Source organism: Sorex fumeus, unplaced genomic scaffold (assembly GCF_029834395.1).
Source record: "Sorex fumeus unplaced genomic scaffold, SorFum_2.1 ptg000035l, whole genome shotgun sequence".
NCBI lineage: Eukaryota > Metazoa > Chordata > Mammalia > Eulipotyphla > Soricidae > Sorex > Sorex fumeus.
The window spans coordinates 6,619,818-6,633,813 of NW_026606092.1; the positions used below are offsets into that span (position 1 = coordinate 6,619,818).

The 13,996-nt window shown below is 39.0% G+C and overlaps 1 protein-coding gene and 1 pseudogene across 4 annotated transcripts in view; one reads left to right on the top strand and one right to left on the bottom strand.

The window, feature by feature from the left end:
- TAFA2 (TAFA chemokine like family member 2) overlaps positions 1-13,996 on the bottom strand; it is a 661,692-nt gene that overhangs the window by 163,544 nt on the left and 484,152 nt on the right. The window lies entirely within an intron of this gene.
- Positions 76-4,742, top strand: LOC130026965 (Y-box-binding protein 1-like; annotated as a pseudogene).

A 13,996-nucleotide genomic window follows, 5' to 3' on the forward strand; every position in this document is an offset into this window, starting at 1 on the left:
CATATACATATTTACCTCTATGATTGTCTGCCTACTATTTGAACCCCAACAAATGTGGTATGGAACTCTTGAAGAATGGGTATGTATTCACACCACGGGGTCCAGGAATATGTTCACTTATGCGTGAGACTCAGCCTGAGCATGTGGGAAGCGGCCTTGAGCATGGTGGTGGTGGTTGGATTGTGGAGGTTGTCAGCTGCTGGGGCTGAGTCCCTTGGCGGGTGGGGGGGAGGACATTATATTTTCAATACTGCTACACCCTGTTTTCTGTTTTTGTCTTGGACCACATCAAGAGATACTCAGGGGTTAATCCTGACTTTGTACTCAAGAATTACTCCTGGAAAGGGACCCTAATTCATTGCTGGTGGGAATGCTGACTGGTCCAGTCTTTTTGGAAAACAATGTGGACTTTCCCCCAAAAAAACCTAGAAATTGAACTCCCTTATGACCTAGCTTCTGGAAATAAACCCCGGAAGTCCAAAAATGCACAGCAGAAACACCATCTGCACCTCGATGTTCACTGCAGCACTATTCACAATAGCCAGAATCTGGAAACAACCTGAAGGCCCAAGAACAGATGTATGAACGAAGAAACAATGGTACATCTACACAAAGAAATACTGTACACCATTGAAAAAAATGAGCTTGTAAAATTTGCCTATAAATGGGTAAACTTGGAGAGTATCATGTTAAGTGAAATGAGTCAGAGGTGAGGAACAGATGTAACATGACTGCATTCATTTGTGGGATACAAAAAGAAAAATAACAGTATAAAACTAATATCCAAGGCAAGGTCAGGAGGACTGGTCAGTGATTGGTCACTGGAGTGGGAGATGGGAGGTAATTAAGGTAGAGGAGGGTCTATTATGACAATACTAGTTGAAAATGATCACTCTGGACAAGAACTGAGTGTTGAAAATAGGTAAGGGATATATATAATAAACTTTCAGCATCTGTATAGCAAACCATAATGCCTAAAATGAAAGAGAGAAAGTAAAGAAAGAGAGAGAGAGGAAAGAAAGGTGCCTGCCATAGAGGCTTAGAAGGTGGAAGGGAAACTGGGGACACTGGTGCTGGAATATTACACTGGTGGAGAGATCAGTGTTAGAACATTGTATGATTGAAACACAATCATGAACAATTTTTTAATACTCTATGTCATGGTTATTCAATTAATTTAAGAATAAAAAATAATTACTCCTGGCAGTTCTCAAGGGACAATGTGAAATGACTGGTCTCAAACCTAGGTCAGCAGCAGGAAGGCAAGTACTCTGCCCACTGAACAATCTTTCAAGCCCTCTTCACTGCTACACCTTTAAATAATTTTGTAGACCCTTGTTCATTTTGCATATTTCAGGAAATTTGTGTATAGTTTTTACAAATCTTAGACCGACCAGACTATAACATGTTCACTATAGATTTCATAGAAGTCAAACATTTTGTGGTATATATGTTACATCTCTATAAGTACTCCTCACTCCTTTTATCAAAAGTTAGTTGCAATTTCATAGTACTCATTGTGCTAACATTATCCTGCTGCTCCGAAATAACTTGTGATCTATATGTTTTTGTATGACTAGATATCCAACTGACCTTGAACTGGCAGTTCTATGTTAGGCAAAATAATTATTTTCTGCAACTGATATGAGAACCACAGTCAAATATGCAATACCCAGATATCAATCAATAAAACAAAGGAGAAGGAAGGGGAAATAGGCAAAAATAAGAAATCTTTATAATAAGAAATGAAGATAATTTAAATTTCATGACAGGGAATTCGATAGAGTCACCTGACTCTTATTTAGCAAAATGAGATACATAGGAGTAAATCAGACATAGTGGTCTAACAATCTAAGATTACAGGAACTGGGAGTTGAAACTGAAAACTAAAAATTTACTTTTGAAAAAATGTCCTAAGTTTCCGAAAAAAAAAAAAAAAGCTATCTTCCCTGAGATAGCTCTGGGGTAGGGAACCTGCCTTGCATTGAAAGACTGAGAGTTTAATGCTCTCACTACTCCACAGGCCGGAGTCCAATTCCCGCTACTGTACTATATGACATCTTCTGCACCACAATGAGATGTGAAAGTGTGTGTGTGTGTGTGTGTGTGTGTGTGTGTGTGTGTGTGTATGCGTGGGTGCAGGAAAAAACAGAGGGAAAGGTAGTGCGGAGAGAGTTTACAGAACACTAAAAAAGAAAGCAAAACTAATTTTTTCCAGTTAAATTATGAAAACAATATTTTAATTGGAAAACAAAGAATTCATAATGCTTATGAAGTAAATAAAATTAACTTTCGCATTAAAAACTAAGCTATTTGAAAAGATGGTGTTAATATTAGATGATTTTTATTTCGTGTTATACATGTGACAGGATTGCAAAATATGGACACACTAATTGTTCTGAGGCAAAAGATGGAGTGCATTGATAATTTGTAAGTTCCGTGCCAGGCAAATGAGGTTAAGTACAACATTCAAGGTTAATTAGCAGATATTATTTCTAAGATATTCTAAGTACTAGGTCAGTTGATGATTTTCAGTGAGAGCTATTCAAAATCACCTAACACATTTTTTAATTCTGAATATAGGAAATAAGTCTAATAAAATGTTATCATGGAAGATACATTTTGTTTGATCCCTTGGATAATTGTTTTCCTCTACAGATGAAAATTATTATTTATTTCAGTAATGTGAGTTTTGCTGTATTTTCAGAGAGAAAGTCTTGCAGTGGAATTGGGACCCGCTGATATGAGTGACCTTGTCAAATTATCTGTCATTATCTGCTTGGTCCAAATACAGTTTGAATTTGGATACATTTATTCTAGTGAGCCATCCACTAGTGATAACATTTATATTTTCTTTAACTACATTCTTCAATAATTTATATTCAGTAGTGAAAACTGCTAATTCATGGCAAAAAACTTAAAACATCTAAATAATTAAATATAAAAATGCATGTATTTAATAAATATTAGGGAAAAGTATACTTGAAAAACATATTATTAAAAAAAGAAAGAAAAACGTATTTTTGATTCAAAGGTTTCAATAAATGTAAACTGTGGGGCTGGAGAAATAGCAGAGTGGGTACGGCCTTTGCCTTGCACGCAGCTGACCGAGGTTCGATTCCCAGCATCCCATATGGTCCCCTGAACACTGCCAGGAGTAACTCTTGAGTGTAGAGCCAGGAGTGACCTTTATGCATCGCCGCCGCAGGCCTAGTTACCATCACAACTCGGGAGGAGCCGCAGCTGCCACAGCCGGCTCCAGGCACCATCACCACAACCATGAGCCATGAGGCCTAGACCTAGACCCAGCGGCTGCTGCTGCCACGCCCTCAGCACCGCCTGACACCTAGGCTGGCAACCGCGGGCAGAGAGCAGGGAGCGGCTGCCCAGGCAGCTTCACATCGGCGGGGACAAGAAGGTCAACGCAACGAAGGTTTTGGGAACAGTAAAATGGTTCAATGTAAGGAACGGATGTGGTTTCATCAACAGGAATCACACCAAGGAAAATGTATTTGTACACCAGACAGCCATAAAGAAGACTAACCCCAGGAAGTACCTTTGCAGGGTAGGAGATGGAGAGTCTGTGGAGTTTGATGCTCTTGAAGGAGTAAAGGTTGCAGAGGCAGCAAATGTCGCGGGCCCTGGTAGAGTTCCAGTGCAAGGCAGTAAATACGCAGCAGAGAAAGTAGACTATAGACCAAACATGATTGCCACTCAATGCCTCTCTTGCAAAACACAGGACCCAAAAGAAGAGAGAGAGAACAAGGGGGAATGCCCTGCCACAGAGGCAGGGTGGGATGGGGGGATGGGGGTGGGAGGGATGCTGGGACCGGTGGTGGTGGAGAATGGGCGCTGGTGGAGGGATGGGTACTTGATCATTGTATAACTGAAACCCAAGCACAAAAATTTGTAAGTCTATAACTGTACCTCATGGTGTTTCACTAATAAAAAAATCTTCAAAAAAATACGCAGCAGATCGTCATCATTATAGACGCTATCCACGTCACAGGGGTCCTCCACGCAATTACCAGCAAAATTACCAGAATAGTGAGAGTGGGGAAAAGAATGAGGGATCGGAGAGTGCTCCCGAAGGCCAGGACCAAGGACACTGGCCCTGTGGCAGGCGACGGTTCCCACCTTACTACATGCAGAGACCCTATGGGTGTCAACCACAGTATTCCAACCCTCCTGTGCAGGGAGAAGTGATGGAGTGTGCTGACAACTAGGGTTCAGGAGAACAAGGTAGACCAGTAAGGCAGAATGTGTATCAAGGTTATAGACCACGATTCCACAGGGTGCCTCCTCGCCAAAGACAGCCTAGAGAGGACGGCAATGAAGAAGATAAGGAAAACAAGGAGATGAGACCCAAGGTCAGCAGCCACGTCAACGTCGGTACCGCCGCAACTTCAATTACTGACCCAGACACCCAGAAAACCTTAAACCACAAGATGGCAAAGACAAAAGCAGCGGATCCACCAGCTGAGAATTCATCCGCTCCCGAGGCTGAGCAGGGTAGGACTGAGTAGATGACGGTTTACCATCTTTACCATCATCCGGTTTAGTCATCCAACAAGAAGAAATGAATATGAAATTCCAGCAATAAGAAATGAACAAAAGATTGAAGCCGAAGACCTTAAGTGCTTGCTTTTTGCCCATTGACCAGATAACCAGAACTGTCTGCATTATCTATGCAGCAAGGGGTTTTTATTATTTTTTTACCTAAAGACGTCTCTCTTTGGTAATGACAAGAGTGTTTTTAGAAAAAAAAAATCTTGTTTTTTCTCAATACACCTTAAAGGTTTTTAAATTGTTTCATATCTGGTCAAGTTGATATTTTTAAGAACCTCATTTTTAATTTGTAATAAAAAGTTTACAGTTTGATTTTTTTAAAAAGTCAACAAAGTGCAAGCACTTGTTAATAAAGGTCTTAAATTTAAAAAAACATAACTTAAGATAAACAAGTAAATCCCTCAAATACCTTCTCTTTATATACTTCTATCGACAGTATCTATTTCACATTATAAATGATATAGTAATATCTTTCAGAGTATTCTGAAAGATGAGAAAGGAAAATTAAACCTCTTATAATGCTGAACATTTCAGCCTTGAGTCCTTGATAACAATAATATTTATAATAATTTAAGTTATAAACTTTAGGTACTCATATTTCAGAATTCAATTCTATGAATATAATATTCAAATTTTACCTTGAGTTCAGTGGGCCAAATATATACTGAATACAAAACAATTACACTTTTATATTTCTTTCTTTAATAAATTTGAACTCCATTTTTGTTAGAATACTGAGTTTGTATATAAAAAGATTTAGTTTGGAGCCACTGGGTGAGCCAAGACAAATTATGAGTATTAATACCTACTTTGCAGTAGTGGGTGGATTTAACAGGAGGGCCTTCTGAGTTTATGTAAGGGCCCTCTTGTGCCTCATACAAAATCTATCTATCTATCCTCCCGTTGTTCATTGATTTTCTCGAGTGGGCCCAGTAACATCTCCATTGTGAGACTTTGTTGTTACTGTGTTTGGCATATCAAATATGTCACGGGGAGCTTGCCAGACTCTGCCGTGTGGGCGGGATACTCTCAGTAGCTTGCTGGGCTCTCCGAGAGGGGTGGAGGAATCGAACTCAAGTCAGCCATGTTGGCTGCGTGCAAGGCAAACGCCAATATTTTTAAATTCTTTTTTAAAATTTTATTGAATCACCATGAGAGATACAAGCTTTCGTGTTTGGTTTACAATCACACAATGATCAAAAACCCATCCCTACATCAGTGCACATTCCCCACCACCAAAGCAACGCCCTACCCTCTGTGCTATTTTTCTAGCCCTATATTTTTCAATTTTAAAATGAATTTTAAAATGAATTCTCCCTTCATGTTTAATCTATTCTTTTTTCACTACCAAATTCTTAAAGGGAAATCAATATATGTACAGTTTTCTCAAGAGAGACAGACTACTGCAACTTGCATTTTCAAAGATGGTAGCAATGGACTCTTCCTTCCATCTTGTTCTTTTGCCATGCAATCTTGCCAATTGTCAATCAAGAGACGGAATCTGAATCCCGACTGCCCTTGAATTTAATTATCTTTTTTTGTCTAGGCTGGACCTTAGTTATTAGTGTATAATTCTGTCAGCAGAAAACAGACACTGTAATTTCCAAAACTAGTTCAGAAGAAGACCACACAAATTAATCTGATTCCCTTGGAAAACTCATCTGCCAGATGTTCCTGATCTGGATAGTCACTCTCAGAAACAATTCTGCCACCAACTTGCTATAAGTCCAAGACAAAGGAGCATCACCTCTTGATGCTCTGGTCAATAATCCCAGTTGAACTAATTCCATGTTCAAGCTATGCCAGACGATGCAACCAGACATATAAAGGGGACCTCCAGGAGATTTCAACCGTAGTCTTCAAGTCACTGCTAGCCAATATTGTGTTCTCACTGAACTCCAATAAACCACCCCCACTATGTTTTCTCCAGATTGGTAATCCAAGGAATACATAAACATTTCACTTACACCCTTTTTTTTAAAATTCTATGTACCAGGTACTGTGACCAAATGCTTTACTAAACACTGGCTCACTTAATCCTCTAAGCACTGTAAGTCAACGCAGTTTAAATACAGCTTCTGTTTTCTTCTCATCATTTTGTTCCTAGACCCAACTGTGACCAGGATCTCTCTTAAGAGATTTATTCTCACTCGAGAGCAATAAGAATGTGGCAGTGTCAGTAAGATCAATAGTATTCTGCTTTCCAGTGTTGGCAGAAATTGAATCTTTACCTGCACATCAGCTCTTATTTCTGCTCTGAATAACTCCACTGATTCATAATGTTGGCCTTAACCTGATCTCGTGACTTTAGTTGCTTCAGAGAGAAAACTGGTAGAATGACAGTGTCTTCTGGCCAATCTGCAGCGACATTTGAAATTGAGTTTACTCAGAAGTTCTGAATCTGTATATAGTAGTTTACTGGCATGGTATACAAAGTTTTATTCATTGTTTTACTAGCGAAGAGGTCAATGCACATTTTCCCAAGTCCTTTCTGAGGAAGACATCAACTCACTGAGAACAGTCCTAATTAGATAACTTCAAACAGTGAACAAACCCTGAAGTTAAAAACAAGTGGGACTAAACTGCAAAATAAAATCCTCCTTAGGTTTAAAAACTGACCAATATTTGATTTTATTATTTGACTAGATTTTTGTTCTTTCTGGTTTAATTACAACAATTTCTTTAAAATTCCATTCCACTTTTAATCAACTATTTAATTTGGAATTCTTTATTGAAGCTGTGGTAATTATCCTTTATATTAATTTATGTAATTTATTAGTTTCACAGTTCGAGTTACTTCAAACTGAATTCTCCAACCATTCTCTTCATTTACAGTCACTTATTTTGCTCTGTCTTGACTGCTATTAGCTCTTCTCACCGAAATATTAATCCATCTATCCTTGTATGAATAGTTGGGGGAAATTTAACAAAAACTTTACTTGTGAGCCAAAGATGTAATACAGTGGGTTAGGGGCTTACCCTGCACATAGCCAACCAGGGTCAATCCCAGGTATCCCATATGGTACTCCAGCACCATCACCAGGGATTAAACCTTCAACCTTATGCTTACAAGGAAGGAATTCAAAGACACTAAGCTCCAGTCCCTATAGCAGTATAATATTTTATTACTCTCCCATGACTAATTCCATTTTTTGCTATTACAGACAATGATGCAATGACAACTTTTTTAAAAAAAATTTGCCTAAACAGAGAGATAGTACAGTGGTAGTATGCTTGTCTTGTGTGTAGCAGATCATAATTCAGTCCCCGGGACCACATATGTTTTCCCAATACCTCCATGTGAGATTCATAAGCAGAGTCAGGAGAAAACCATTAGTGCAGCTATCTGTGGCCCCTAAACAAAACAAAAAATAAATGCATAAAATAACTTTGAATAAAAGTTCTACATACAAAGATATATGTCTTTGCCATAGATCTGACTTTTTCCTAATACAATTTCTATAGAAGTAAAATATTGTTAAATTAAACAGTATGGAAATTCTGTTCCTTCATTCATTCATAACTAAAAGATTAATACTTCATTTTTTGTGAGACTTCATTGTAGGGATCTAGCCATGATCAAGATATAGCACCCACTCCTAAGAGCCTAGAGTTCAGGGCGGAATATAGTAATTGAACAATTGCACTTAGCATCTTTAGCACCGAACTAAGGGGAATTACAATAGCTATTTCCTTACACAACTTACAATAAGACAACTGTATTATTCAATACTTTATTCTTAGGGTTAGATTCACAAATTCCCTCAATATTACGCACTTTCAAATTTTTTCCAGTTTTAAATTTTATAATTTTATGTCATGACTTGTTTAAACAGTGCTCATCTTAGTGTTATAAAATAAATCATTCCTTTTAAAAGATAAATACAAAATAATACAGAACTGCTTTTTTGAAATGAAAATTTCAGTATTAATTCATAAACATTTTTACCATGAATAGGTACCATGAAGTGTTCATAATCATGCTGACTTTACATATATCACTTACAACTTTAGCAAATTGAACAGGTGATTGAGTGCTTTTCTATGTTTTTATCATTATCCTAAAATTATATGATATTTCTGCTAACATATAAAAATATATGCATATACTTTCTTTCCATATGGATTTGAAAAGAATTACTAATATATTTAAAATATTATCTTTGTTACTGTTACAAGTCTCACTATGGAGACATTACTGGGCTCGAGCAAATCAATGAACAATGGGAAGACAGTGACAGTGATCTTTGTTACTGTCATAAATATTTAAAGTCTATTTCTTGTATGATAATCTTGTTTGTTGCATTTTAGCTAGAAAAGTTTTAATCCTTACATAGAAAATCTATCATTTAACATCTTTCCCAGTAAATTTACCTGCATTTTTTCATAATAGGAGAACAGATTTCAAAGGGTCTGAAATTAATATGATGCATGAGTCTTTTATACCTTTTTTCTATATGTTTATTACTATTCCTTTGAGCTTGTAATGACCAAAGATGTATATGCCTCACCTTATTTTCTCCGCATGAGTCCTTCTTTACTCTTAATGTCACTTTTCACAATGATCACAATAAATCTTCTTGATTCATACTAACAACTCTTAACTTATCGGGTAAACCTATAGTTGCATCAGTTGCAAAGAACTTTTGACATATAAACATCTTGGTGATAGAATTTGAACATGAGTCAAATTCTTTTTTTTATAATTAATTTCGTTATTGAATCACTGTGGGAAAAGTTACAGAGCTTTCGGGTTTAGGTCTCAGTCATGTAAATATCAAACACATTTCCCTTTACCAATACTTATTTTTAACCGTGAACCCCAATAGAACCCCACCTCCCACCCCTCCCAATTCCTGTGAGGCAGATGAGTTCTAGTTAATACTCTATCTACTTTGACTAGATACATTGTTTCGATAGAAGATGCACAAATATTGTTTAGAGTTTACGACCCGCCCCCCCATCAGACATGCTGAAACTGCGTTGTGAAATGATTTGCTTTCTACAACTTGGTTTAAGAATAAAATGATGTCGCGCAGCCGCGATAGAGGCCGCGTGGTTTTGGATTTCTGCTATTTTACTTATTGACCCTGGAAGAATTTCTATTAAAAGTTAGATAGTTAAGAGATTGGTTTCTGTGCCCTGGAGTCGTGGCCGTGCCAGAGAGCCGCTTGTGGGGGACAGCTGGCGACCTCGGGTCGGGCGTGAAGGACGGCCCATTACGCCCCCCTTCCCATGAGGTCCCTGCTGCTCCCACCCCCGGCTCAAACCTGCTGTCCACAAGGCTCCCGTGTGGCCACCATATTTCTTTCCAGAGAGGAGCGGGCGAGCGGGTCAACACCCTTTCCCCTCTGGGCAGGCATGCTAGCGGGGTTTAACACATAGTCCATTTGCTTTTCTGCTCCAAGCGGGAGGCTCTCTTTGCTAAGTCCTTGTGCCTCCGGGGCCGTGGCCATGCTGGAGAGCCGCTCGTAGGGGGCAGCTGGTGACCACAATCGGGCGTGAAGGACGGACCGGAACGCCCCCCTTCCCATGAGGTCCCTGCCTCTCCCACCACCCCCGGCTCAAACCTGCTGTCCACAAGGCTCCCGTGCGGCCGCCATATTTCTTTCCAGAGAGCTGAACATGAGTCAAATTCTTAAAATAGAATAGCACGGGGGGTAGGGCATTTGCCTTGCACGCAGCCAACATGGCCGACCCGAGTTCCATTCTTCCGCCCTTCTTGGAGAGCCCAACAAGCTATCGAGAGTATCTAGCCCCCACGGCAGAGCCTGGCAAGCTACCTGTGATGTACTGAAATGCCAAGCACAGTAACAACAAAATCTCCAATGGAGACGTTACTTGGCCCGCTGGAGAAAATCAATGAACAATGGGAGGACAGTGACAGAGACAGTGACAGTGACAGACAGCATGTTTATTATATAAATCCACTAGTATTCATTTACATGAAATTGCTTTTTTAATTTTATTTTTGCTTTTTGGATAACACCACACCATGCTCAAGGATTACTCCTGGTAGTACTTGGAGAATTTTAAGTAGTGCTAGGGATTGAATCCAGGTCAGCTTCATCCAAAGACAAACACAAAACCTACTATAATATCTCTCTAGCTCTGATTTTGAATTTTTTATCATTTCCCCTCTGAAACATAAAGTAATTAATAATATATTAGATCATTTAAAGGTCTGAATTGCTAGGCTTAAAATTTGGAGAAGGAAGAAAGGGACCCTCCTTCATTGCTGGTGGAAATGCCGACTGGTTCAGCCCGTTTGGAAAACAGTAGGGACGATTCTCAAAAGATTAGAAACTGAGCTCCCATTTGACCCAGCAATACCACTCCTGGGAATATACCCTGGAGAGGCAAAAAAAAAGTATAGTCGACGTGACATCTGCATTTGTTTGTTCATTGCAGCACTGTTTACAATAGCTAGAATCTGGAAAAAAAAAACTGAGTGCCCAAGAACAGATGACTGGTTAAAGAAACTTTGGTACATCTACACAATGGAGCACTATGTAGCTGTTAGAAAGGATGAAGTCACAAAATTTACATACAAGTGGTACTACATGGAAAGTATCATGTTAAGCGAAATGAGTCAGAAAGAGTGGGACAGACATAGAAACATTGCATTCATCTGGGGAACATAAAGTAACAAAATAGGAGACTAATACCCAAGAATAGCCGAGATAAGTACCAGGAGGTTTACTCCATGGCTTGGAGGCCAGCTGCACACTCTAGGGGTAAAGGCAGCTCAGATAGGGAGCACCAAATAAAGGGTGTTGGGAAGATACTCCCAGTATGAGAGATGCATGTTGAAAGTAGACTATGGACAGAACATGATTGCCACTCAATTCCTCTTTTGCAAACCACAGCGCCCCAAAAGAAAGAGAGAACAAATGGGAGTGCCCTGTCACAGAGGCAGGGTGGGATAGGGGGCTGGGAGGTGAGAGGGATACTGGGATTAGGGGTGGTGGAGAATGGGCACTGGTGGAGGGATGGGATGGGAACTCGATCACTGTATATCTGAAACCCAAGCACAAAAATTTGTAAGTCTACAACTGTACATCATGGTGTTTCACTAATAAAAATTTTTTAAAAATTGGAGATGGAGTACAGGAATTCATTTCTACATCTAATAACAACTAATCAGATATTTACTCTTAGCAAGACATTGTGCTAATTGCTGCAAACAGAACAAGATAGATGTGGTTGCTGCATTCTTGGAGGTTGCATTTTAGGGGGGCAGAAAGACAACAAAGTATTCCAATAAAAAAGTAATTACAATTTTAATAAGTGCCACGAAGAAGTGTGAAGTGCTACAAGAGCTTATAATTGGGGTTTTTTGAAGAAATGATATTGGAGATGAGCACTGAAGGATAGAAAATAATTAAACAGGAGAGTAGAAAACATTTGAATAAGTTCTCGGCTCACGAACTTTTGAAAGAACTTTGTGCAGCCACATCAGACTTATGTGAGCTTGGTCCCCTGCCAGAGCTATTTAAACTAGACTCAAAGTGATTCAGTTCTCTGTAGTTGGAGAGCAGTAGACACAGGGACACAAGGAGGAGGCATATTATTCTGCTGCACACTCTAGGGGTATGTGTTGCATAAACTCTCTGCATGTGTTGCAGGAGTTTATGTCAGAGAAGTTCAGACATGACAGGTAAATGACATAAAGTAATACAGGCAGCATTTCACGTTCTCGTTTTAGGTATCTCCATAAAAGTGAGGCACTAGAATTAAGCAACTCCTGATAAATCCCCTCTTTTTCTAGAGCTTGTTTAATATGAATTTCAACCCAGAGCATGTTCATTTCACACAAGCAACTGAAAGAGAAGCATATTCCAGACAGAGACGCCAACATATGTCAAGACTCAGAACTGACAGAAAAAAAAACTGACACTCAAAAGAATCCTTCATTCAAAATGGAAAGAAAAATCATCTGAGATGAGACTAGTCAGGTAGGAAGAACTGTAATCAGGTAGGGCCTGATTTGCCTCATAGAAGACGTGGGACATAGCCTAGAAACAATTTTCTCATTATTCTTATTGAAGCAGAAAATGAAACAAACTAATAAGCAAAGGCAATTCAAAACAAAACAAATAAACATTGTCCTCCCTTTGTTCATCTGTTTTCTTGAACGGGCCCAGTAATGCCTCCATTGTGAGAGTTTGTTGTTACTGTGTTTGGCATATCGAATATGTCATGGGTAGCTTGCCAAGCTTTTCCCTGTGGGCGAGATACTCTCAGTAGCTTGCCAGGCTCTCCAAGAGGGGCGGAGGAATTGAACCCGGTTTGGCCGGGGTGGCTGAGTGCAAGGCACACACCCTACCGCTGTGCTATCGCTCCAGCCCCTAAAGGCAATTCAGTGTTTGAAAAATGTCTTCTTCCCTGGCGTATCTTGTACTTTCAGCAAACATTTTTGAGTACCTGTTTTGTAAGCCAGATGTGCAGTATTGAAGCAGGGGGTGGAGCAACAGGGAAAAGTATAAGCATCTAATATAAACAAACATTAGAAAGTGCATTTTTTTAGTTTTGAAGTAGTTGGCTTTTGTAAAGATTGTAATGGATAGCCTCAGCTGTGATTTTTACCTTGGTAAATCCCATTGCCACACTTGTTCCCCATACATTCAGTAATGTCTATATATATAATTTTGGTTGTTACATCAGGGGTGCAGGTAGTTGAATCTAAATGGATTTAGATGGAAGGAGCCGACACAATTCTACAATGCATTGAAGGGCTTCTCACAATAAAGAAGGCTTATCTCCAAATATTAGTGCCATGGTTGAGAAACTCTGCTTAGAGATAGCATATGACTTCAAAACATAAAAAATAAATTTTCAAAGATTAAGACATTCCTCAGTCTTGTTCTCCAGATATTGAAACTTGACTCTGCCTTCAGGGCACTGAAGCAAGCAATATTTTGTTCTTTAACAACTTACTATCTATTTGAGAAGGTGAGGATGAGGAGAAAAGATAGGCCAGAAAGAGGAATAGAGCAATGCTATAAATGCTAAAAATAATGGATGAACATAATGATCTCGTAGAACAATGCAGTGAAATTTGTTGTCTAAGAAGGAAGGGATTGATATTAGAAGAATAAGGAAATATCCAAGCAAATATGGCATAGATATTAAGGAAAATGTTAGGTAGAAGCCTTCTGCAAACAAACATCTAGGGCTGTGGAAGTATATGGCATACACATAGTGCTCAAATTCTTAGGTTGTCTGGAGCAGAGAGCCTGGGAAAAATATAGTCTTTGCTGTCCTCTGAGGGCCAGTAATTCTAAACTGAATCCAGTGTGTCAGCAGTTAACAAAATAGAGTTGTATGTTGTGATATAACATTTTTCATGGCATTTTTAGGTTAATTCTTACTTAACACACTTCAAGTCTATATATAGGGCTGTATTAAACATTCGCTACCATTT